General features: G+C 46.4%; 1 long non-coding RNA gene and 1 pseudogene across 3 annotated transcripts, besides 1 other annotated feature; one reads left to right on the forward strand and one right to left on the reverse strand.

The window, feature by feature from the left end:
• Positions 1–1,228: 1,228 nt before the first annotated feature.
• Positions 1,229–21,664, reverse strand: Gm36764. Of its 3 annotated transcripts, none has more exons than XR_880434.2 (3): positions 20,840–21,664; positions 2,397–2,508; positions 1,229–1,734 (listed from the first exon to the last, which is right to left on the reverse strand). It is a non-coding gene; the product is annotated as a predicted gene, 36764 (long non-coding RNA). The 3 variants fall into 3 exon arrangements; XR_880433.1 differs by lacking the exon at positions 20,840–21,664 and adding an exon at positions 5,249–5,648; XR_001784890.1 differs by lacking the exon at positions 20,840–21,664 and adding an exon at positions 3,154–3,506.
• Positions 9,864–10,891: an enhancer, noted in NCBI's record as "VISTA enhancer mm397". NCBI's record gives its function as "enhancer in: limb[12/13] | blood vessels[12/13]" and the evidence as "EXISTENCE:transgenic organism evidence [ECO:0001131][PMID:17130149]".
• On the forward strand, positions 16,388–17,102 carry Gm6450 (predicted gene 6450; annotated as a pseudogene).
• Positions 21,665–23,621: the final 1,957 nt, after the last annotated feature.

Consider the following 23,621-nt stretch of genomic DNA (forward strand, 5'->3'; position numbering starts at 1 on the left):
AGAGACTTCGCCCTCACGCCTCACCGCCTGCCTATAATCTGAGCAAAGTTGAAAGAGGACATAAGGAGAACAGAGACAAAAATAGTCCTGGCAAGGAGCAGCCATGGGTACAGGAAGCAGGGGGATTACTAACTAAGCCCTAAGATGTTTCTTACATCCCACCCCCCTTCGTGCCTTCTGCTTCCCACCTCTCTACCATGACTGGAACCTAAACGCTCTAAGGACAACTGGCAAGGGGCTGGTGGGATGGCTCAGTGGGTGAAGGCACTTGCCAACAAGCCTTTCAACTTCAGTTCGATTCCGGCGGAGGGTGAGAACTGACCCTGCAAGGTCTTCTGTCGTTTGACCTCCACACATGAGCTGTGGCACATACACATACAGGCAAATAAATAAATAATGAATAAATTTTAAATTGGCAGAAGTTGGGTGTGGTGATGGATGATGGTAATCTCAAGTTTCAGGATGCTGAGACAAAAGGATTGCCACAGAGTTGTGGCCAGCCTGGGCTACAAAGTGAGAACCAGGCCAGCCAAGGCTATATAGCAAGAAAGACCTGCCTTAGAAACACATTTTTAAAAATTAAAAATAAGCTGGATGTGGTGGCGCACAGCTTTAACCCCAGCAATCGGGAGGCGAAGGCAAGCATGTCTCTGAGTTCGAGGCTTGGCAGGGCTCCACAGAGAAACCCTGTCTCAAAATACTAAAAATAAAAAATAAAAAAGTTGGTTGGCTAAGGACATCACCCCTCCCAAGCCGCTAAATGTCAGTGTTTCCTGCCGTCGGAACTCCATAAAACCTTACAAGTCCATGCTGGGTCCACATTTACATGTGGATTCCTTCAGGCATAAAACATCAAAAGAATTCAGCTTGCTTCATAAACTCAGACTCTGGCCCATCGTTCTGCTCCCTCCTTACATGCGGAACACATGTGTGTGTGTGTGTGTGTGTGTGTGTGTGTGTGTGTGTGTTAAAAAGATTTCTAGGAAGCCAAAATCAAGCAGAGCAATTAGGTCGTGCAAGTCAAAAATAGTTTAGAAAGACCGTTCATAATTACATCATAATAACATCTACAATCTGTGACAAAATCACTTTCTTTTTAGATTTCTGTGAAATGCATTTCTGATGTGCTGTGGTTGCTTGTGGTCACACTCCAACAGCCCTCCGCCTTCCCCTCCCCCCACCCCCCACCCCCCACCCCACCCTCGCATCTCCTGCACGCCCTCTGGCTTGCTTCAGATTCAGAGGAAATCATCGTGATTGCCATTTTGTGTAGCTCTCTAGTAGTCAGCTGTGAAGCCCCCTTTGGGTCACAGTGGTGCTGGTCATTTAACCTGCTGAAGGGATGCGCTCATCTGGCTCCCCAGCCTCCCTGCGGCTGACCTTTCAGGGCTGTTACTCAACAGCCTCAGGCCTTTTACTGAGTCTCCATCGGTCCTGGAGAAGGCCAGGCTGTCTGGAGAGTCATTTCAAAGCATCCCGCAGAACCTGCACTTTGCACAAAGGCCGCGCTCTCTCTCTCTCCCGAGGATCCTGCAACTCTGCAGTGCACTGGGCTCCTTGGGAGGGAGGGGGAATTCAGTCAGCAGTTCTTCTTGGCCTGCTTCTTGGGTCAGTGAACCTAGTAGGAAACGCTGGATTCCTCTTGGTCGAGTTGTGATGAGGCAGAGCAGCCAGGTAGTGGGAAGCCGGCTCTGGGGTTTACCAGGGCTTCCGGATGGGAGCTGCCTACAGGAGCTGGGGGAAGGAATGGGGCAGATTTACATTGCGTTTCCAGTATTTCCTCGAAGAGACCCGACATCTGTTATCCCTCCCCCCCTCACTGGTCCTGCTGTGCTTCTAAGATGCGGAAGCCATCTTGGAATCTGCTTGGCAGCTTTAAATTTTTACCGCCAAGAACCTGACTTTGTGCCTTGATTTTCTGACCACCACCCTCCTCCCCCCCCCCCCCCAGCCTCCAAAGTGAGTTATTTAAATCAGAGTCCAGATTTCCTTCTGTGGCCCTAAGAGAGTGTGCCTCCTCCCATTCTCCTGGGCCGTGCCTCAGGTGTGTCTACGCATGTCCGCTTTAATATTTTTCTGGTTCGGTTCTCTCGCTGCCTCTCCAACCATCTAACCCCATGTCTTCCCAGTCTAATCCCGACACTGCTTCCCTGGGCCCCACACGGAGCTGCTCCTGTAACTGTCTTACTAAGGAGAGTTGGGAGAGAAGCCTTGTGTGGAGCCCACCCCCACAGAGGCGTTCCAAGGCCAGATCATTTCAGGTCACTGCCCTCTGCCAAGTTTCTGAAATGGATTTTTTTTTTTTTTTAATTTAAGTTGAAAAAATGTGGATATCTCAGTCAGTAAAGTGCTTGCCTTACAAACACAAGGTCCCTAGTTAAAGCCTCAGAACCTACATTTTAAAAGCCTTCGGAGTCCCAGTGCTGAGGAGACAGAGCAGAAGCATCCCCAGGGCTCTCTGGTCATCCAGTCCAGCTTAACTGATGAGCTCCCAGCCAAGGAGGTACCCTGTCTCAAAGGACACCGATGTTATTCGTGAGGAGGGCTCCCGAACACAAGTACACATGCACATATGCATGAAACCCCGCCCACAAATACACAACACACAGATACATATTAATCATTTTTAAAAGTTGAAAAATGCCCTGTTATGATTGAAAGGCCGAAAGCCCCCACAGGGTCATATGTTTGAATGCTTGCTTTCTAGCTCATGGCGCTGGGTTGGGAGGTTGTGGAACCTTTAGGAGGTAGGACATGGCTACAGGAAGTGGATTGAGAGGGGCTGGCTCCTGTGGGTGATATGTCCAGCTCTTCTTGCTTCCTGGACTGCCCAGCCACTTCTTCCTCCACCCCATGGCTTTCCCCACCACCACGGACTTCAAACCACTCTTTCAAACTGTGAACCCGAAGTCTCCCTCCTTTAAGTTGCTCCTGCATGGCGTTTTGTTACAGAGACAAGAAAAACAGCATGCCCCCAAAGTCACACAGATTGTACCACAATGAAAAGTTTACATCAGGCAAATTCATTCTCAACACATACTAGCAACGGAACTGGACTGTTGGCCAGAGATGCCATCTAAAGTCTAACTGCGATCCTCGTCTGTCTGTCCACTGCCCTCATGAAGAACCCCACGACTATATCTTGTTTCTTACCTGGCCCTCAACCAGATGCTTGCAACACTGAGCAGTGAGGCAGGATGATGGGCAGCCGGTGTCAGCTCCTTCCTATGCTCACAAAATGAGCTCACGGACGTCCATTCCCTGTCCGTGTCTTGAGAGAAGGTCTCACTACATACCCCAGGTTAGTAGTAAACCTCTGTCTTCCTACTTTAGCCTTTCAAGTGCTGGGACCTCAGGAAAACTCTACCACCCCTAGCTGAGACCCCCAAGTTCTCAAAGAGGACATGGACCACAGCCTTTGCTAGGTCCCAGATGAGGAAGTGGGCTTGTTTCCCTTTGACGGCCATGATTGGTTTTCAGGCTGGACCTTGCCTTGGGGCACTCAATTTGTTTAAAGATTTATTTATTTATTTTTATTTATTTAATGTATACAAGTACAATGGAATTGTCTTCAGAAACACCAGGTCCCATTACAGATGGTTGTGAGCCACCATGTGGTTGCTGGGAATTGAACTCAGGACCTCTGGAAGAGCAGCTGGTGCTCTTAACCGCTGAGCCACCTCTCCAGTCCCCATGACTGGATTTTCCAACCCCCACAACAATGTTTGACAATTTTTTTTTTTTTTTGGTTTTTCGAGACAGCGCTTCTCTGTATCGCCCTGGCTGTCCTGGAACTCACTTTGTAGACCAGGCTGGCCTCGAACTCAGAAATCTGCCTGCCTCTGCCTCCCGAGTGCTGGGATTAAAGGCATGTGCCACCATGCCCCGCTTGACAAATTTTTAAGTTCATAAAAGTGCTGTAGTATTTGTATCCTTTGAAAACAACAAGTGGACCGTTGGTGACTACTCAGGAGGGGTGATGGGCACCATCTTCTACTGCTGGGTTTGTTAGCATTTCTATGATTAAAACATGAAACACAAATAAACCATTCTTGAACCTATATTTACTTTAATAGTAGGATAGAGAATAAAATGTTCTAAATTTTTCTGTATAATTTGAAAAAAGCAACCACTTACCCCTTCTATTTCCTGTTTTCTTTTTAAAAAAAGTCTCGCTTTGTGTGCATGTTTGACCGTCTTTTTTTTTAAGTCAAATGAGACCCATATAGCCACTAAATTACTTTTTTTTGGCACCCATTTTTTTTTTTAATCCATTGACATCACCAGGAAAAAGAGACCATTTGTAGTTGAGACTATCTATCAATGCCTCACTGAAGCCATAGAAATCGAAAAAGAGCTATGGACTTCCTGTTAGGTTTAGAGTTAACATTAACACTGACACAACCAAGAGAGGCTCAGAAAAGTGGCGTCTAGCCCAGGGGAAAGACAGCAAGGCAGGCTCTCAGAGGACACAACTCCAATGGATCCCAGGAGAGTAAGAGGAACTTCACTAGACTGTGGAGTGGGAGGAGGGAGAACTATGTCAAAAAGGAATTCATAAGCTCAAATCCCTGTATGTAAATCTGTGTGTCCAGGTATGTATGTGGTATGTACATTTCTGGGGGCAGGAACACTGGGAAGAGCAAGGTGATAAGGAGGGAACTTATAAGCTGTATGTTGTGGTCTGAATGTGATGGTGTCAGGAAGTGAGGTCTTTTGGCGAGTGAGGTTCCACCCTCAGAGTGAACCCCATCAGATACCAAAATCAGCTGGCATTTGACCATAGACTTCCCAGTCTCCCCAGAACTATAAGCAGTCAGTGTCTGTTGTTTATAAAGTGCCCCAGTCCGGGATACCTTGTATAGGAGCTGGAGCAGACAGACGGAAACAGTCTGCCAAGAGCTAAGTATAACTTCACCTTTGGGTCAGTGAGTCTGAGCTGGTGCCAGGTGTCTGTGTTCAGTGGGTTCTCTATATGATTGCTATACAGATGATTCAGAAATCTCTGTCATGCTTAGCATGTATTTTAGAGGAAAACAGACCTGAGTTCTCATCTCAACTCTGCTTTATACTAACTTTGGGCAGGTCACATGATGGTTCTTATTTCCCTTACATTAGATTTACATAAAGGGCCAAAAGGCATGATTTTATAGAATGCCAGGTGTAGTATGAGATGTGAAGTATCATCAACACGCGGAAAACATGAATCCTCCTCAACATGCAACGGATGTGGGCTACAAAGACTTACCCTCATACAGGTATACAGATCATGCACTGAGCTCTAGGGGGCGGGTCTGATGCTAAGGTCCTGTTCCCCAATTGGTTCTTGATCTGGCAGTAAAGAAAGCCTTGGGCCAATTGCTGTGTAAAAGGTGCAGGCAGGACTTCTGGGTCCTGGGGAGGAGAGAGGCAGACACAAGGGAGCAGAATAATGTTGTTCATCATGCGTTGGTGAGAGGAGAACTGTGCAACCATGTAAGATCTCAAAATGGAGTCACCACACAGGCCACTCCTACAGGTGGGTGGACAGAGTTTAGAAACTGAAGTTTAGGGCAGGTGGAAGAGACTGAGATAAGAAACTGAAAAGGGGTCTAGAGAGATGGCTCAGAGGTTAATAGCACTGGCTGTTCTTCCAGAGGTCCTGAGTTCAATTTCCAGCAACTACATGGTGGCACATAACCATCTTTAGTGAGATCTGGTGCCCTCTTCTGGTCTTCAGGCATACATGCAGGAGACTGCTATATACATAATAAATAAACAAATAAATATTAAAAAAAAAAAGAAAAGAAAGACAGAAATTGATAAGGGCATGCTTGGGAGATAGTAGCACCCAGCAATTGTGCCAAGAAGGCAAGTTGAAATTGAACAACTGTGCATGTGTGTCTTTTATCTGCAGATTCAAGGGAAGCTGAGAGGGGGCTGGTAGCTCGGCCACTTTGTAGAGCAAAGGCAGGTAGAGCAAAAACTACATGCAACACATATCACATCTAAGAAGGCACCATTCATATGTTAGAGTTCATAGGCTTGCAAATTCAACAGAATTCTTTTGTCAGATGACAAACAACTTATTCTTATGAGACTACAACAAGTTTCAGCCATTGGGAATGAAATGTAGACTGTCACATTAATGGCCCAAATGAATCACACTTCCATCACACTTTCTGGTGTGCACACCCTGTGCCTTCCTCAGCCCTACTGACTCTGAAGTTGGCTTCAGCCATTTCTATATGAACAGTGTGACACTGTGATACACATACCCATCCTGCCAAGTTATCAAAGCTAGGGTCTCTGAGGTTTTTTTTTGGGGGGGGAGAGGGGGCTCTGCCTCATTATTAAAAAATGGCTGCTGGGACTGAATTCAGAGTAGGAAGGAAAGGAGAGAACACAGTAGTAAACAGTTGCTTTCCTTAGAAAAGCATTTTCCTCCAGCAACATTGCAGCAGACTACCATGGATATCACATGTGGTGAGCCAAATGGCCATTGTTAGCTGCAAAGGAGTCTGGGAAATGGAAAACTTAGCTTTTGTAATCTCTGGGGTAAAATGAATAAATATTTTGTGTGGGCTAAATAATAGCATTTGTTGCATTTGTCATAAAACTTTAAAAAAAAGATTTATTTTACCTTTTATTTTATGTGTGTGAGTGCTTGCCTGCCTGTATGAATGTGTACCCCATATGCACCTGGTGTCTGTGCAGTCCAGAAGAGGACATCAGGTCCTCTGGAACTGAAGGTTAGAGGTAGCTTGAACCACCATATTGGTACTGTGAACCGAAGCCAAGTCCCCTGCAAGAAGAGCAAGCGCTCCTCCTATCTGCAGAGACATCTCTCCAGCCTCTTGCTATAGAACTCTTTAAAAGAAAAAAAGATGTATTTATTTTACATATATAAGTACACTGTAGCTGTCTTCAGACGCACCAGAAGAGGGCATTGGATCCCATTTCAGATGGTTGTGAGCCACCATGTGGTTGCTGGGAGTTGAACTCAGGACCTCTGGAAGAGCAGTCAGTGCTTTTAACCGCTGAGCCATTTCTCCAGCCCACTATAGAACTCTGAACCATGGACCCTGTTCTAGTAATAACATGAAAGCAGGTGGCATGCAGGCTGTAAGCTAATAACCAACTGCTGAGCCTTATCTTGTAGTCTAATGGGTCGGTCTTCTTACCCAACAAATTACTTACAGTCAGCTGAACTCGTATTATCTCGAAATGCAGGAATAGAGGACCAGGAACCTAGCTTGACACTGACATTTCCAAGGAGGAAAGAGAGTGAGCACCTCCACCCCCTTGTCCACCTCATTTCACCGCCACTCCCACCGAGGTCCTCTCTAACTTCAGTTCCTATTCCCATGTTCCTCCGTGACTGACAGTCATGCTTGCTGCTCAGAAGTTTGCAGGTCAAATGGCTTAGCTTTTCTGAGTTTGTCCTTGATCTCACTGAGGCTCCATCACAGCTGGCAGACCAGTTGAGGGCCTCACCCACATTGCTGCTGGTTCTGCTGGCTGTCAGCTAGGCAGTGAGACCTCAGGGCAAGGCTTCCCTCCTTGTCAGCAGAGTTGTTCAAGCTCAGTGAACAAGGTCAAGGCTTCCCAAGAAAAAGAGCAAGCAAGCAGGGATGTGTGTCAGGCGCTTTTGAGGTCTGTGTCACATCTTCTGCTCACATCATCAGTCACAGCAAGTCACAAGGGCTGGATATGGTCACACACAGCCATAGTCCCAGCCCTGAGGCTAAGGCAAGAGGACTGGAAATCTAAGGACAGCCTTACTACTACATAGTGGGTTCAAGGCCAGCCTGGACCAAATAGTAAGACTCTGTCTAAAAACAAGACAACGATAAAACAAAAACCAAACACACACACACATACACACACACACACACACACACACACATATTTTAAAGGCTCTAAAACAAAAACCAAAGCAAGTCACAAAACTGGTTTAGATCTCTGAGATGGAAAAATAGATTCTACCCTGCCACAGGAAAAGGTGCCAAGTCACACAGGAAGAGCAGGCAAGCGAATGGGAAACCAAGGGTCATTTCACAAATCCTAACCTCCTACTCTTCTGCGTCCTGGTACTGCTACCCTCAACATTTGCTGAGCTGGTTAACAATCTCTGAGGCCAGGCACAATTCACTTTTATCATCCACCTCTGATGATTACACCTTAATTACACCTCTGAGCTTCAGTCAAAAGCAGCTTCTCATTAGTAGGAAGTGGCTATGGGGGAATGGGCTGACATCTGTCAACTCCAGTGGCTGTCAAAACTGAAAAAATTAACTTTATATCACTCAGAACACATAAAGCGACAGCTATCCTCACTACATAACTCATTCTGTGTTCTATGATGTCTGGGATACAATTTTTAAAAATTATTTATTTATTTTATGTATATGAGTACACTGTAGCTGTCTCCAGACACACCAGAAGAGGGCATCGGATACCATTACAGATGATTGTGAGCCACTATGTGGTTACTAGGAATTGAACTTGGGACCTCTGGAAGAGCAGCCAGTGCTTTTATTTATTTATTTATTTATTTATTTTAAGATTTATTTATTATTTATATGTAAGTACACTGTACCTGTCTTCAGACACACCAGTAGAGGGCGTCAGATGTCATTACTGATGGTTATGAGCCACCATGTGGTTGCTGGGATTTGAACTCAGAACCTTCAGAAGAACAGTCAGTGCTCTTAACCACTGAGCCATCTCTCCAGCCTTCAGCCAGTGCTCTTAAGCATTGAGCCAACTTTTTAGCCCCCGAGATACAATTTTTAAGAGAAGTTGTGTTTGGCAATTTCCCTTCACTGTGACAAAATACTCCAGGCCAATCAGGTTTAAAAAAACAATAACAAAAACAAAACAAACAAACAAACAAACAAACAGACTCAGTCCCTAAAAACACAAGGGAAACAGCAGGAAAGAAAAGCTCATTTGGGTTTACAATTTGGGAATTCTAGTACACAGTCGGTTGGCCTGTTGCCTGTTGTAAGACAGAGCATCTTGGTGTAGGCCTGTGGGGGATGCAGCTCACATCTTAGCAGCCAGGAAGCAAAGAAAGAGACAGGAGGTGGCGGGACATACCTCCATGCCTTCCCATGAGGCCTTGACTCCTAAAGAGCCCATCATTGCATGACAGCCTCCAAGATCCCAGCTACAGCCAGGTCCCACTGAATTACCTCAGCGCTCAAAACCAAGCCAGAGTCTGGAGTTTAACAGTACAACCACCCCCTGGGGCCAGCGACTCCGTTTGCTGACGTGAGTTGGTTTGTTAATGAGGTACTGGAGGTTGAACCCACAGACTGCGTGTGCTAAGCATGCTCTCCACTCAGCAGCACGTCCAACCCTCAATTTTGTTCCTAACTGATGTGTACCTACTTGTAGGCCACAGATCTTGACACCTGCTTATAGTTTCCAGAACGGATTCTCCCATCTGCTTGAAGGCTACACCCATCGATACATGCTTTACCCTCCCCAGTTTGACGCTAGCCCCTGAGGATCACTATACTGTTCTGAACTGCAACAAGGTCAGAGTTTTTATAGTCTACAGATGAGTGTCATCATCAGGCAACCCTTGCCCGTCGGTGTCTGGCTGATTCCACTTATCATAACTTCTCAACCTATGCTGATGGAAATGACAAGATCCTATTATTTTTATGGCCGAGTCTTATCCCATTGTACATAGATGGCTCACACACTTCATCCAGGCACTGGAAACACCACTCTTCTATGCAAAAACAATAGCAGGTTCAAAGGGCCTGAACCTGAAGCTTGGAGGACCAAGTGGCTAACAGGGCTGGAGCCTTCCGCTGGGAGCCTGTCAGGAAGGCGCCTGTCAGGAAGGCCGGTGAGAACAACTCTTTCAGCAGGAGTTTCTGGTGTTTTCCAAGCAGGGAAATGACATGACTGGATTACATTTCCAAAACAGCTTCTCCGGACTTCATGGACAGTCCAAGATGATTCCAGAACTGTTTTTTTCCCCCAAATCTAAAACAAGCCTGGAGTACTTTAAAGACCTTCTTAAGATGTTGCTCTGGGGCTATCTCATGTTCCTCCCCAGGGCTCCTCTGGAAAGCAGAGCCCAGTGCAAATGGATTTGGAAAAGCCTCCTTCCGTCAGCTCCTGTGTTCATACCATCCCTTGAGCACTAAGGGCCCACACATGTGCAGGCCACACTGCCCTCCAGTCAGCCTGTTTACTCAGGGATGGTTTTGTTCTTCCAGCTTGCATACCTTGCAACAGCCTGTGCAACTTGCGCAGCCCTTTAAGTCTTGGAAGCAGCCCTCATCTCCCAAGGAGAGTCTCTCCATCTCTGCTGGATATCTCCAATGCCTGCTGTGCAGGCTGTCTCATGTGGTTGGTTACACACTAGGAAGCAAGACTAGAAGGCTGTGCAGCAGAGGCCAGCCGAGTTCCCAGAGCCTGGGCCTGCTAGGCTTATCCCCAAGAGATGAATTCCAGATGCTTTTCTTCCAGAGTCCTCCTCCTCTCCCCTCCCCATTTCCTGTTGGGGCCCCCTCTCCCTGCAGCTCTCTCTCTCCAACCCCCAAGCCAAGCAAGACTTAAAGTGGAAGACATCACTGTCACGTAGGAGAGTCGCTCCTCTGCAGGAAGCAGACTACAGGATGTGTCACCTCCTCTGGGATGCCTGGAGTAAACCACACAGTCCAGAGTTGCTCTGACCAGTTAATCCTGATGCCCCTTTCTGTCCCTCACTTCCTTTTCCCACAGGAGTGAATGGCCTGAGGCTTTCCCCTTATTTCCTTGGTAGTTTTTCAGACACTTTTGAAGCCTGTAAATAAACATGCTTTTGCAGAGGGGGTGGGAAGGGGCAGGAGGGGAAAGAGTGGGCATGTTGACATGGGAGGGGCAGCAAGGATGAGATGACAGTGTTGGCTGGAGGTCCATGCCTTTAATCCTAGCACTTGGGAGGCAGAGGCAGGTGGATCAGGAAAGAAAGAAATGCTAGGAGATAGTGAGCCACACCTCAAGCCTGTTTCTGTCTCTTTCCTTCTGCACTGTGCGGATTAAAGTTGTCTATTTCCACCCCTCATGGGCTAGTAACTCATCTGAAAAATATTTATTTCCACTTCTCAAATGGGGACTTCCCCCCCTTTTTGAGGTACTGGGGAGCTACCCTGGGGCTTTGTGCTTGTTTAGGAAGCACTCTGTCGTTAATTATAACAAAAGTAGAGTAGGTTATAGAACTCAAGTTGACCCTCAGTTCAGATCCCCCACCCCCACCCCTCTTCAATCTTCAGAAGGCTGGCTGATGTTACAGGCACGGGGCACCATGCCTTGTCCGAATGAGACTGCTAATGCACTCCTTATGTACCCTAGTAAGTCTTAATAAATGATAGCGTTAGTCCTTCCATTCCCTGTCTGCTCTGGGTACTCCATGTGCCTGGCCCCTCCCTTGGGTTTCCCAGGCCACCCTGAGATTGTCCCAAGTTCCCAGGCAAGTAATGCCAGCGTTGCCTCCCTGACCTGGGTAGGGGCCACTTATTATTTTATTTATTTTTAATTTATAATTTATTCAAATTGGATTGCCTTGGTGACCTCCCAAACCTGATAATTGGCATCACCCCACTCTCAGATATTGCTCCAACCTCAGGACTTGAAGAAGCTAATGTCGGGCACGGGGAGAGCTGCTCTCCTCTGGCTAAGGGCAGAGGTTTTATTCCAGAGGAACTGAGTCACTTAGCCAAAGACTCAGCTTCCTTCTGTTTTCTCTATTCCTTTTCCCTTCCCTGACCTTTAACCCATCTTTGAAAGCCAGTGTGTGTGTGTGTGTGTGTGTGTGTGTGTGTGTGTGTGTGTACAACTGTGTGTGTGCATACAAACTTGGGTTTGTGTAGGGTGTGTGTGTGTGTGTGTGTGTGTGTGTGTGTGTGTGAGAGAGAGAGAGAGAGAGAGAGAGAGAGAGAGAGAGACGGAGAGGGAGAGGGAGAGAGAGACAGAATGTGCATGTATGTGTAACACAGGGGTTTAACCATCTCTGACCTAGGGCTCAGACTCAGTTGTCCCTCTCCTCCTGCCTGTGTCTCCTTGCTTTGTTGTCCTGACTGAGGAAGGTGTCCAGAACAAAGTCAGGCCTAAGGACTGGGGAACCTCCTCTCACCTGACCAGACTCTGACCCACCTACCTCAGCTGGAATGAAGAGTGCCCCTCATCCAGTCATATGGTTCCCACTTACTCCAGCCCCCACTTAAGACTCTGACCCAGCCTCAGCAATTAACACTTGGGGCTTGGCTCAGGGGAACAAGCATTTGCTGAAACTTGAAAAACAAAACAAACAAACAAAAAGAATGGGAAAATTGTACCTGGTACATTTTTTTAAGGAAAAAAAATAAAGAATAAATTCTTGTTTTGAACTTGAAAAAATGATAGCGTTATTATAATTATTATTCTCCCAGATTGTCAAAATAGGGATTGGTAAGTACTCTCTAAGAAAAGCCATAGATATGGAACAGATTCAAAAAATAGGCATATCACTTTAATCACACCCATCTTAATAAGGCTTCCCAGGGACTATCTGTGTGTCGGTCAGGATCTTTAGGAGTGTGTGAAGTGGGAAAGACACATGGAGTATTACACTGTCCCCATTTCACAGATGAAGAAACTAAGTCCCGGGAGAAGATGGGAACAAATGTAGAAAAACATGATCTATTACAACAGCGCACAACAAGCAAACAACCATTAAGGTTCTGTTGTCACAGACCTGAGAAGCAATGGGTTGCCACCAAATTCCAAAGTCCTAACCCTCCAGTCTCCTGTCCACTGCATTTCCCAAGAGGAAGGAAAACAGCGGCCTGTGGAGAGAGACTGCCCCAGTTCAGGCAGAAGGAGGAAGGCCGTAGGGGTATGTCCTCCAGCCTCAGGGAGCTGGGATAGAGAGGCAGACCAGCTGATAAAGCTAAACCAGACCCTGCCAAGTAACGTCTTAAAAATGCAGCAGCGGAGAGAGTAGATTTAGAATGGGAGCGAACCAAGCCATCTAAAAACAGAGCAAATCAATGATGTATTTCTTCTGTGACAAGCCTTCTGAAGGTAAGTCAAAGCTTCAAAACCAAGCGGCCATCCCAGCCACAGGAAGGCTGGGGTGTATTTTATAACTCTCCACAACAATGGTTCTTATCCCTTTTAATGCTGGGACCCTTAGTACAGTTCCTCATGTTGAGGTGATCCCTGATCACAAAATTATTTTATTTGCTACTTCATAACTGTAATTTTGCTACTGTTGTGAATTGGATTATAAATATCCAATACGTGGAATATGCAACTACTGCGAAAGAGTCCGTCTACCCCCAAAGTGGACACAACCCACAAGCTGAGAACCTCTGCTCTACAAATCAAGTATATTATTCTTTACTTTAAGCCTCGAAGATGACAGCTTGGCTTCCTACCAGGGAGACCAAGTAAGTGGTTCTGGGTCCCAATCAGTGAATTCCCAAATAAGAACCGAGAGGAAGGAGCAGAGCGTGGGTCCCTTGATGAAAATAAACAGGAAGTGGGCCGCGCACAGAGAGCCGCCAGCATTACGCAAGTGGCACATCTGGTCCTATACACTCTTTGGAAGGCTGAAGAACAAGTCTTTTGAGAGAGAGGGAGGAAAAAAAATGTCAGTCTGCTTTCCTAGTGACTCCTTCGGAGGCTTTGAATAAAACTGAAGCTGATATTTTCCTTCGAGTAGCTGGCTGCTTAGCTATATGGCAAGTCCCTTCGACTCAGCAGATCTGAAAATAAGAAGTGGAATTCATCATCTCCCTGCAAGCACATTCATCCTCCCCCGGCCCACGTCTCCTCCCATGCAGCTAGTCCTCCAATCCAGAAACCTGGGGCCTCCGTGGGTGCAGCAAACTCATGGTGCTCCCGGGGGTCACTGGGTTCCACGGTATGCAGCCTAAAGTGTTCTCAAGTCTCACCATCTCTCTTCATCTCTGTCACCTAGACAGTTATGGATTCTCCAGGCCCCTATTCCAGAGCCCTCGACTGCCTACACTTTGTCCTGCCCAGACCTTGGCAGCCTGCCTAGCTTACAGCCCTCAGCAACAAGCCACCACACCACATCTCCCCTGCCTCCAGGATCTTACACAGCCCAGTATAAGAGGATACAGAAGGGAGGATACAGAGGGAGACCTGATAAGGACCAGGAGGGATGCAAAGGCTATACCAGCCACCGAACAGGAGCAGACACAAAAGTCCCAAGAAGGTGCCTCTACTCTAAGAGCCTCTTGGCTACCTTTGTCTCTACAGTCAATCTCTCTCTCTCTCTCTCTCTCTCTCTCTCTCTCTCTCTCTCTGTGTGTGTGTGTGTGTGTGTGTGTGTGAGAGAGAGAGAGAGAGAGAGAGAGAGAGAGAGATTTGTATCTCTAATTTGTCATGTTAACCGTTTTTAATTGTACTATATATCTTGGCAAGTTGAATGTTTCTGTGGTTCAGTCCCAGTTACTCAGGAGGCTGAGGCAGGAAAATAGCATAAGTCTAGGAGTGTAGGGTTAGTCTAAGTATTACAGGAAAATATTCACTTTTTTTCCTTTAAAGTCAGGGTCTTATGTAGCCCAGGCTGGCCTTGAATTTACCTTGAATCTCTGATCCTTCTGTCTGCACCTACCTAGTGCCAGGATTAGAGGTGTGAAACCATGCCCAGTTTTAGTTGGTGCTGAGGATCAAATGTAGAGCTTTGTGCATGCTAAGCAGGTATTCTACCTACTGAAATATATTGGAAATCCCAGCCCCGACACTTTGCACAAAGAGATGACTGCACAGCTTGGTGGCATCAGACGTATTCACCTTGTTACACATCGGTATCAGCACCTCTTATCTCTAGAACCTTCTAACCTTGTAGGCTGAAACTGTGTACTTAAACACTAACTCCATCCAGTTCCCTTCAGGTGGCCTCTCGAAGACACCCTTCCAATGCTTTTGAGCATTTGGCCACTTGAACCACCTTATAAAGGGTCTTCAAGTTTGATGTGAGAATTTTCACCCTTTTGGGGGAGAGGGAGACTAGGCAACATCTATCTATCTACCTACCTTCCACATAGGATCCCAAGGACAAAGTTCAGTTCCACCCAACGTCACCCCGAGGAAGCAATGAGTTTATTAGGGTTATTTACAGAGCATGGGTGGGGGGTCCTGGATGGGAGTGTGGGTGACATTAGAGAAGCCACCCAACAGCGATGATGATGTCCCCAAGGCTGAGGTTGGAGCACCTTCCCCTACTCCTTCCTTACCTATATACTCTACCTACCCACTCCTTGAGACCACAGGGCCATGTGCAATTAGGGAAGAATTACATATGACTGATTGGGAGAGATGACTGGATACTCAGGTGAGAGTCCCGTGATTCTCTCCAGCAACAAGCCCAGCTGGGATGATCTTTTGGGAACAGAGCAACCTCCTGAAGGTGGCAGCCTTGTGGCCCAGAGGAGAGACTGTACAGCAAAGCTTCTTCTGTACTGTAGCATGAGTCAGAATGCCACTCCTTCTGAAGGCTGAATAATATTCTATTGCATGTGCATCATACACTTTGCCCAACACCCTTCTTCAAGCATTTGCGTTGTTTTCCACTTTTTGCTACTATGAACAATTTTGTTATGAAAATCAGTTCACAAATATGAGTGTCAATCTTTCAGTTCTTTGGAGGTAACATCCTCAGAAATGATACTGCCAGGTCATCTGGAATAATTACCCTTCAATGCCTTGTCTTTACTGTGACCTTTCGATGACACACCAGAAGAGGGTGTCAGATCCCATTACAGATGGTTGTGAGCCACCACTTGGTTGCTGGGAATTGAACTCAGGACCTCTGGAAGAGCAGCCAGTGCTCTTAATCACAGCGCCCTCTCTCCAGCCCCCACTGTGAGCGCTTATGAGACAAAGAGGGAACCTTGACGTAAATATTTGTTGGGTAGCTATTGTTAGCTCAGTGGAAAGGATTCCATAAGAGCTAAGATAAGGGCTAAGGAGAATAAAGGGAGTCCAGACCCTCATGAGGTTGGCTTTTCGTTATGCTTACAAAGCTGTAGGCCCTGATAAAGGAGAGGTCAGACACAGGGCTTCACATTCAGGCTCCTGTCTTCTAAGTCCTACGTGTGTTCAAGCTCACAGGCTGCAAGGGGCCAACTGAAGGAAAGAATGGGGCGTTACTGCTTAATCTGTACGGCTCAGCTTCTGACACCATTTACGGGAAGGCAATGACTTGAAGATACATCTTTACAACCCAGATGCTAAAATGTTTTTAATGGTGCTCTTGAATGGACTCCTGCTAACTACATGTTACAACACAAGTATACGATACCTTGAAAACATTTGTGCTAAGTGAAAGAACACAGCCTCTACTTGTCATACATACATGATTCCACTTATTTTATCATTTTTTAAAAAAGATCTACTTGCTCTTTTTGCCCCATCTACTGTGAGGATGAAGACCATTCGCAGCAATCAGACTGTGGACATTCCAGAGAATGTCGAAATCACTCTGAAGGGGCGCACAGTCATTGTGAAGGGCCCCAGGGGGACTCTGCGGAGGGACTTCAATCACATCAACGTGGAGCTGAGTCTTCTTGGGAAGAAAAAGAAAAGGCTCTGGGTTGACAAATGGTGGGGTAACAGAAAGGAACTGGCCACCGTCAGGAACATCTGCAGTCATGTTCAGAACATGATCAAAGGTGTCACACTGGGCTTCCGATACAAAATGTGGTTTGTGTATGCTCACTTCCCCATCAACGTCGTCATCCAGGAGAATGGCTCTTTGGTTGAAATCCGAAATTTCTTGGGTGAAAAACTACATCCACAGGGTTTGGATGAGGACAGGTGTTGCTTGTTCTGTCTCTCAAGCCCAGAAGGATGAGTTAATCCTTGAAGGAAATGATATTGAACTTGCTTCAAATTCAGCTGCCCTGATTCAGCAAGCCACAACAGTTAAAAACAAGGATATCAGGAAGTTTTTGGACGGCATCTATGTGTCTGAGAAGGGAACTGTGCAGCAGGCTGACGAGTGAGGAGGCCTCAGTTCCTGGCTCCAGAAACAAGATCCTGATCACAAGAACAATTTGGGTTCTTTTGGGAGAATAAAAGACTTATATATTGAAAAAAAATCTACTTATTTATTTTATTATACAACTGTTCCATTTTCACGCACATCAGAGGAGGGAACCAGATCCCATTACAGATGGTTGTGAGCCACCATGTGGTTGTTGGGAATTGTATTTAGGACCTCTGCTCGCTCCTGCCAAACTCTCTCAGTCCCTGCTTGCTCCAGCCCACAGATTTATTTATTATTATACGTAATTACACTGTAGCTGTCTTCAGACACACCAGAAGAGGGCGTCAGATCTCATTAAGGGTGGCTCAGGGTGGTTGCAGAGAATTGAACTCAGGACCTCTGGAAGAGCAGCTGGTGCTCTTAAGCACTAAGACATTTCTCCAGCCCCCCAAGATTCCACTTACATGAAGAATTCTAAATGCATGCATCTACAGAGAGTAGTTTGTTTAATGGATATTCGTCTGGGAAGATCGGAGATCAGTGTATAGGAGCTAACCAGTACCAGGCTGCCTTGAAGGGCAATACAAATATTCTAGAATTGATTGTGGGGATGATTTTACAACTCTGTGGTAATATTAAAAGCCTCAAAATGGTTCACTTAAAATGGGGGGGTCTATTTCTCGATATAATTGTAACCAAAAAAAAAAAATGATGGCTCTTAGAATGAAGAAAATATAAGAATAGAAAAACGGCAGGGTCGGGGTTTAAAAGAGAGATTGAGTCTGTTAAAGAAGGATCTAGAATGCTTTTGGAGTACACATGAGTGCTATGGATATAGGCTGAAACAGTGTCAGCCATACACGGGGGAGGGGCGAGGAGGGGAGAGGGCGGAGGGGGGGTGGGGGAGGATACGGGCGAGGCTGTCTGTGGAGGCAGCGGCTTATGCAAAGGCCAGGAGGTGGCGGGCGGAGTGAAGCACAGAGAAAGCTAAAGAAAGCAGCTAGGTAGGAGAAAAGCGTTAAAAGGCGGGCTGGCACCCGGAGGTGGGATACTGGAATGTAGTTCTTTGAACACGCCATGAGAAACCTTGCAAGTTCCTCCAAATGCCCATTTTTAAAAACTTTGTCCCCTGCAGTCCACAATGGAAACATGACTAAGGCACTTTCTAGCTTCAGGGCTCCGCTGCCGACCTGCAAGATCCCCTGTGGAACTTGAAGCCAGACGACCCAAAAGGTTACAAAAGCACAGGGCACTGCCCCCGGAAATAGTGTGTTCAACCAGAGGCAGGGAAGAGCTGGCGCGACAGGAAGCCAAGAAATTCCAGAAGCCGCATCTGCAGAGCCAGGAAACAGAAAGAGCTCTGCACCAAGCCACCCTGGAAGAGTAAGACACTCTGCTGACCGACTGGGGATTGAAAACCCAGCAAAACGCCACAAGGAAGGAAAACTGCCTGCCCGGGAAGGGGTGGAAATGTGTCAGGGAAGATTAATGTCCCAGGTGAGGAGCCCGCCAATCAAACAGCAGCACAGACTCCTGTAAATTCATAGCTTGTCCTAGTGCACTCCTGTGATCCCTGAACGCGGGAGGCTGAGGCAGGAGGGTCGGGTTCAAAGCCCGCCTGGGCTGCAGAAAGAGCTGGTGAAAGCTAGTCTAGACCACGTGATTAATTAAATAAAATCCTAAGGCTTGTTAGCTAGAGATTGAGTCTGCCAGTCCTGAAGCAAGCAGCCCGAGGCTGGACCGTGAAAAAATGGCGGGGACAACAAAGTAGGTCAGCTCTGATTTCACAAACCTATCTCCTAGGCAACGCCCAGGCAGTCCAGTCATGGGGACCTGGGCTCTAGATAAGTGCAGACTCGTCATGGATTCTTATTGTAGGAGGAGGATTCCTTGTAGCTCAGTTAAGGAGGGGGCAGGCCGGGAGCTATGGGAGGGCTGCAGAGTGCACCCCAACGAGATGCTTCAGCCTAGTCTGTCTTCAGGCAAGAGTTTATCATCTATACTGATAAACTGAGAAGAAAATGATGCTGATGCTGCTACCCCCACCCACCCCATGTCCCTGTTCGCTCTCCTCCCCTCCCCCACCAGACTGCTCTGCCTTTTCAATTTCCCATAGAGCTGCAGAAGTTTTAAATGGAGTTGATCATTTACTTATTTTGATTAAAAGGAGCAGCAACATCCACTGTCGTCACCTCTAAAAGTTCCGACTCCTTCCCTAAATGTACAGAGAACATAAACACTCATGCCCAGGCCTGAATACTCATTTTCAGTAATAGTGGCTGTGCCACACAACACAGACCCTGTTGCCAAGGAGTAAATAAATAAATAAGCCCTGAACATTGTAGTTAAAACCAGCCAGGTGGTGGTTGCACACACTTTTAATTCCAGTCTTTGGGATGCAGAGGCAAGCAAATCTCTGTAAGTTTGAAGCCAGCCTGATCTAACAGAGTAAGTTCCAGGACAGCCATGTCTTGGTGGGAAAAAACCATCAAACTGAAGTGTTTCTTCACCTGGAATGTGAGCCCACTCAGTGCTACGAAGACTTGGCGGGCCCCCAGTCTCTCACTGTGCCTGTTAGTGGGAGATGATTTGCTGCCGTGTCATGCAGTCTGGCTTCTTCCAAACAAAGCTAGAAATCCTCTCCTTTTGGTTTCTACCTATCTCTTCATAAAGAGCCATCCAGAAATGATGGTGGGGATTGGAGACTCCTGCTTTCTTCTGTACACTCAGCTCTGTTCTTCTCAACCTACGGGCATGGACCTCTGGGCTCTTATTCCATCCCAGGTCACAAGGGTAAGGCACTACAGTGCAAAGAGTCTTAGTCTGGAGGAGATCTGGGGTTTTTAAGTAATCTGAAAACGAAAATGGAGCTGACCATGGGCCTGACTTAGCCCAAGATAGAAAGCACAGTAGTTCACTTTTCAAGGATCCCAATTCTGCAGGACCACTTCAGAAACCCAGATGTTGGAAGGCATTCTGGGCTACTCTTCAAGGGCTGAGTAAAAACTCTGAGAGATTGGCAGAGCTCTAGAAACTCAGCCAGCCTCCCTACCACAGAGGGCCCTCACACACACATACACACAAACAAACACACATGGGCTGGAGAGATGGCTCAGCGGTTAAGAGCATTGACTGTTCTTCCAGAAGTCCTGAATTCAATTCCCAGCAACCACATGGTGGCTCACAACCATCCGTAATGAGATCTGATGCCTTCTTCTGGTGTGTCTGAAGACAGCTACAGTGTACTCATCATATATATATATATATATGTATATATACATATACATATATATATAACAAATAATTAAATCTTTAAAAAAACACACACATACACATATATACACACATACATACATATACATATAGACATAAACACACACATAAGCACACACATATATACAGATACACAGACACACACACATATACACACATAGGCACACACATAAGCACAAACACACCTCTATGCTGCCCAAAGCTACCACATGGCCATTGTTCAAACTGACATGGCTATACTGTCCCCTCCTTCCCACACAAGCCAAGACAATCTTTTTCTCATCACACTAAATATTCCAGTGTGGTCTCAAGCTTTTTATCCTCCCGACTTGGCCTCCTGAGTGCCCAGAGTTATAGGTAAGTGCCACTACCACCAGCTCCCTTCTCTTTTTAAAAATTCCCGAGTATTGGCTGGAACTGCTGCCCCATCCTATATCCACACCCACCAAAACCCTGCCTGCCCTTCAAGGCTGTGTACAGCCCAAAGCCTTCCCTCTGTTTTCAGAAAACAGGGTCCTCTGTCCCCTGAACTGAATGAAGATAAGTCCCATCTCTACATTATTCCATTATACTTACATACTCCATGCTAAGGTTATCTGAATACATGTGTGTTCTCTTAGAATGAGGTCCTGGAGGGCAGTAGTTACACATCATAGCATCCATGCCATCAGCTTTGGCCATATGTCTTATAAATGGACCTTGACCACTACATTCCCCCAAAGACACGGAGATGAGGAAACGAAAGTCGCCTGTCCAGTAATTTCCAGAGGTTTTATGTACATGGACTTTGCACAGTTTCCGGTCACTCTCCATCCAAACGCAAAAGCCAGATCTCAGAAACAGCAGTATCTTCAAGGTCTAAACAAAGCATGCGCTCCGTCTCCCTCGGCATCACGAATCATCCAAGAAGGGCATAAGCCAAGCTATGCCAACCATCCTTCACCATGGAAGATTTTCCTGTAGTACTGATAAAAAGAACTCTTTTAGCTGGACTTGGAATTGGGAGGCTGGACACCCAGAGCCAGCAGCAGCCACCACAGGACAGCAGACAACTGAGAACAAAGGGCAGCACGCCCATGGAATCAGTGACACGGAGCCTTTAGATCCAGAAATGTCACCCATTCTGAGTCACGTTGCCCATCCCATATAGTCAAAAGAACACTGCCTCGTGAACCCCCGACTATTCAGTAACTGTGAGTGGGATGGGCCATCTCATTTCAGTGTGCCATAAAAGAATTAGACAGTGCTACAAACTTGAATGGTAGACAAGGGACTATTTTTAAGACTATTTTAAAGAACATCACAGAATCTTAATAAAAATGTCGCAAATTGTACAGTGTCCCTGAATGATGGTCCTGACAGGTGGACAGAAAGGTCACCAAAGCATGAAGCTCAAAAGGTCAGAATTCGGTGCCGTCCACCTGAGCTCAGGTAGGAATAAGTTCCCTGGTTCTGAGTTATCTATTTCCAGCACGTCTCTATTGCTGCCATTCAGCCAGCCGTAGCTGTTCTTTTTGCTAAATCAATGTTCAGGAAATCCAAATGATAATTTCCCCTTAAAGTTGTATCTAAGGAGAAATACGTTTATCCCATTAATCTTAAAGTGGTGTGAAAGTTCATTCTCATTGTAAACAAATCATTTTCTTCTCTGATTTTATAGTAGTTTGGACTAGTTTGAGCTTTTCTCCTTGCAGCATATGATAAAATTAGATAGGTCAGATCCCAGCTAATGCTAATACTGTGAGCCCTTTATGCCTCAATGCCTTTTATTTATTATTATTTATTTATTTTGGTTTTGTTTTGTTTCTTAGTGTAGCCTTGGCTGTCTGGAACTCACTATATAGACCAGGCTGACTTTGAATTCAGAGATCCACCTGTCTCTACCTCCCGAGTATTGGGATTAAAGGTGTGCACCAGCACTGCCTGACTTATTATTTATTTATTTATTGTTTTGTTTTGTTTGTTTTTTTCGAGACAGGGTTTCTCTGTATAGCACTGGCTGTCCTGGACCAGGCTGGCCTGGAACTCAGAAATCTGCCTGCCTCTGCCTCCCAAGTGCTGGGATTAAAGGCGAGTGCCACCACACCCAGCTTTATAATTTATTTTTAATTCAGCATTTATTAGATAATACTACATGTATGTTTGCTTGATTGAACCAAACTGTCTTAGTCAGGGTTTCTATTCCTGGACAAACATCATGACCAAGAAGCAAGTTGGGGAGGAAAGGGTTTATTTAGCTTACACTTCCATACTGCTGTTCATCATCAAAGGAAGTCAGAACTGGAACTCAAGCAGGTCAGGAAACAGGAGCTGATGCAGAGGCCATGGAGGGATGTTCTTTACTGGCTTGCTTCCCCTGGCTTGCTCAGCCTTCTCTCTTATAGAACCCAAGATTACCAACCCAGGGATGTCCCACCCACAAGAGGCCCTTCCCCCTTGATCACTGACTGAGAAAATGCCCCACAGCTGGGTCTCATGGAGGCACTTTCCCAACTGAAGCTCCTTTCTCTGTGATAACTCCAGCTTGTGTCAAGTTGACACACAAAACCAGCCTGTACACAAACCTATGACAGTCATCAGAAATGTGCAGGCAAAGGCAGGACGGCCAGCACAAGGCCCTATGCTAGAGGCAGACTTTCCCTCACTATGTGACAGCTAAGAGCTTCAGATAGACACCTTGAGCATCAGAGGCGGGCTTTATGGGAATCCAGGGTGCTTTAATGGCGTGATTGATCTTAGAAATGTGTTTTCATTGGTGAAACTGAAGGGGGTGGAGATAGTGCAGTGTGTAAAGAACTTGTCCCCAGACTTACGTTTGGTCCCCAGAACTCTTGATAAACAACATGGTATAGTGGCACGTGACTGTCTCCCAGCATGGGTTAGGCAGACACAGGTGGATCCCTGAGGATCTCTCCCAGCAAGCCTAGCTTACTTGGCAAGCCCCAGAGACCCTTTTAAAAAGACAAAATGAAGCTGAGCGATGGTGGCACATGCCTTTAATCCCAGCACTCTGGAAGTAGAGGTCAACGGATCTCTGAGTTTGGCTAGCCTCTCAGGCCAGCCTGGTCCATGAAGGGAATTTCAGGACAGCCAGAGATACAAAGAGAAACTCTGTCTCCAAAACCAAAACCAAACCAAAGCACAACACCTGGGGTTCATTTTTGGCTTATACAGACCGCAGGGAAGCATTTTGGCCGCACGCGCATATGCACACACACACACACACACACACACACACACACACACACACACAGTGTGCAGGATCATGGAATGGCTAGAAACGCCTGTAAATGTTCCTTGACCCTATGCCCACAGAGAATAGAACTGTAGTGTAAGCCACGTTACCCCAGACACCGAC

Source organism: Mus musculus, chromosome 5 (genome assembly GCF_000001635.26).
Source record: "Mus musculus strain C57BL/6J chromosome 5, GRCm38.p6 C57BL/6J".
In the NCBI taxonomy this organism is placed as follows: Eukaryota; Metazoa; Chordata; class Mammalia; order Rodentia; family Muridae; genus Mus; species Mus musculus.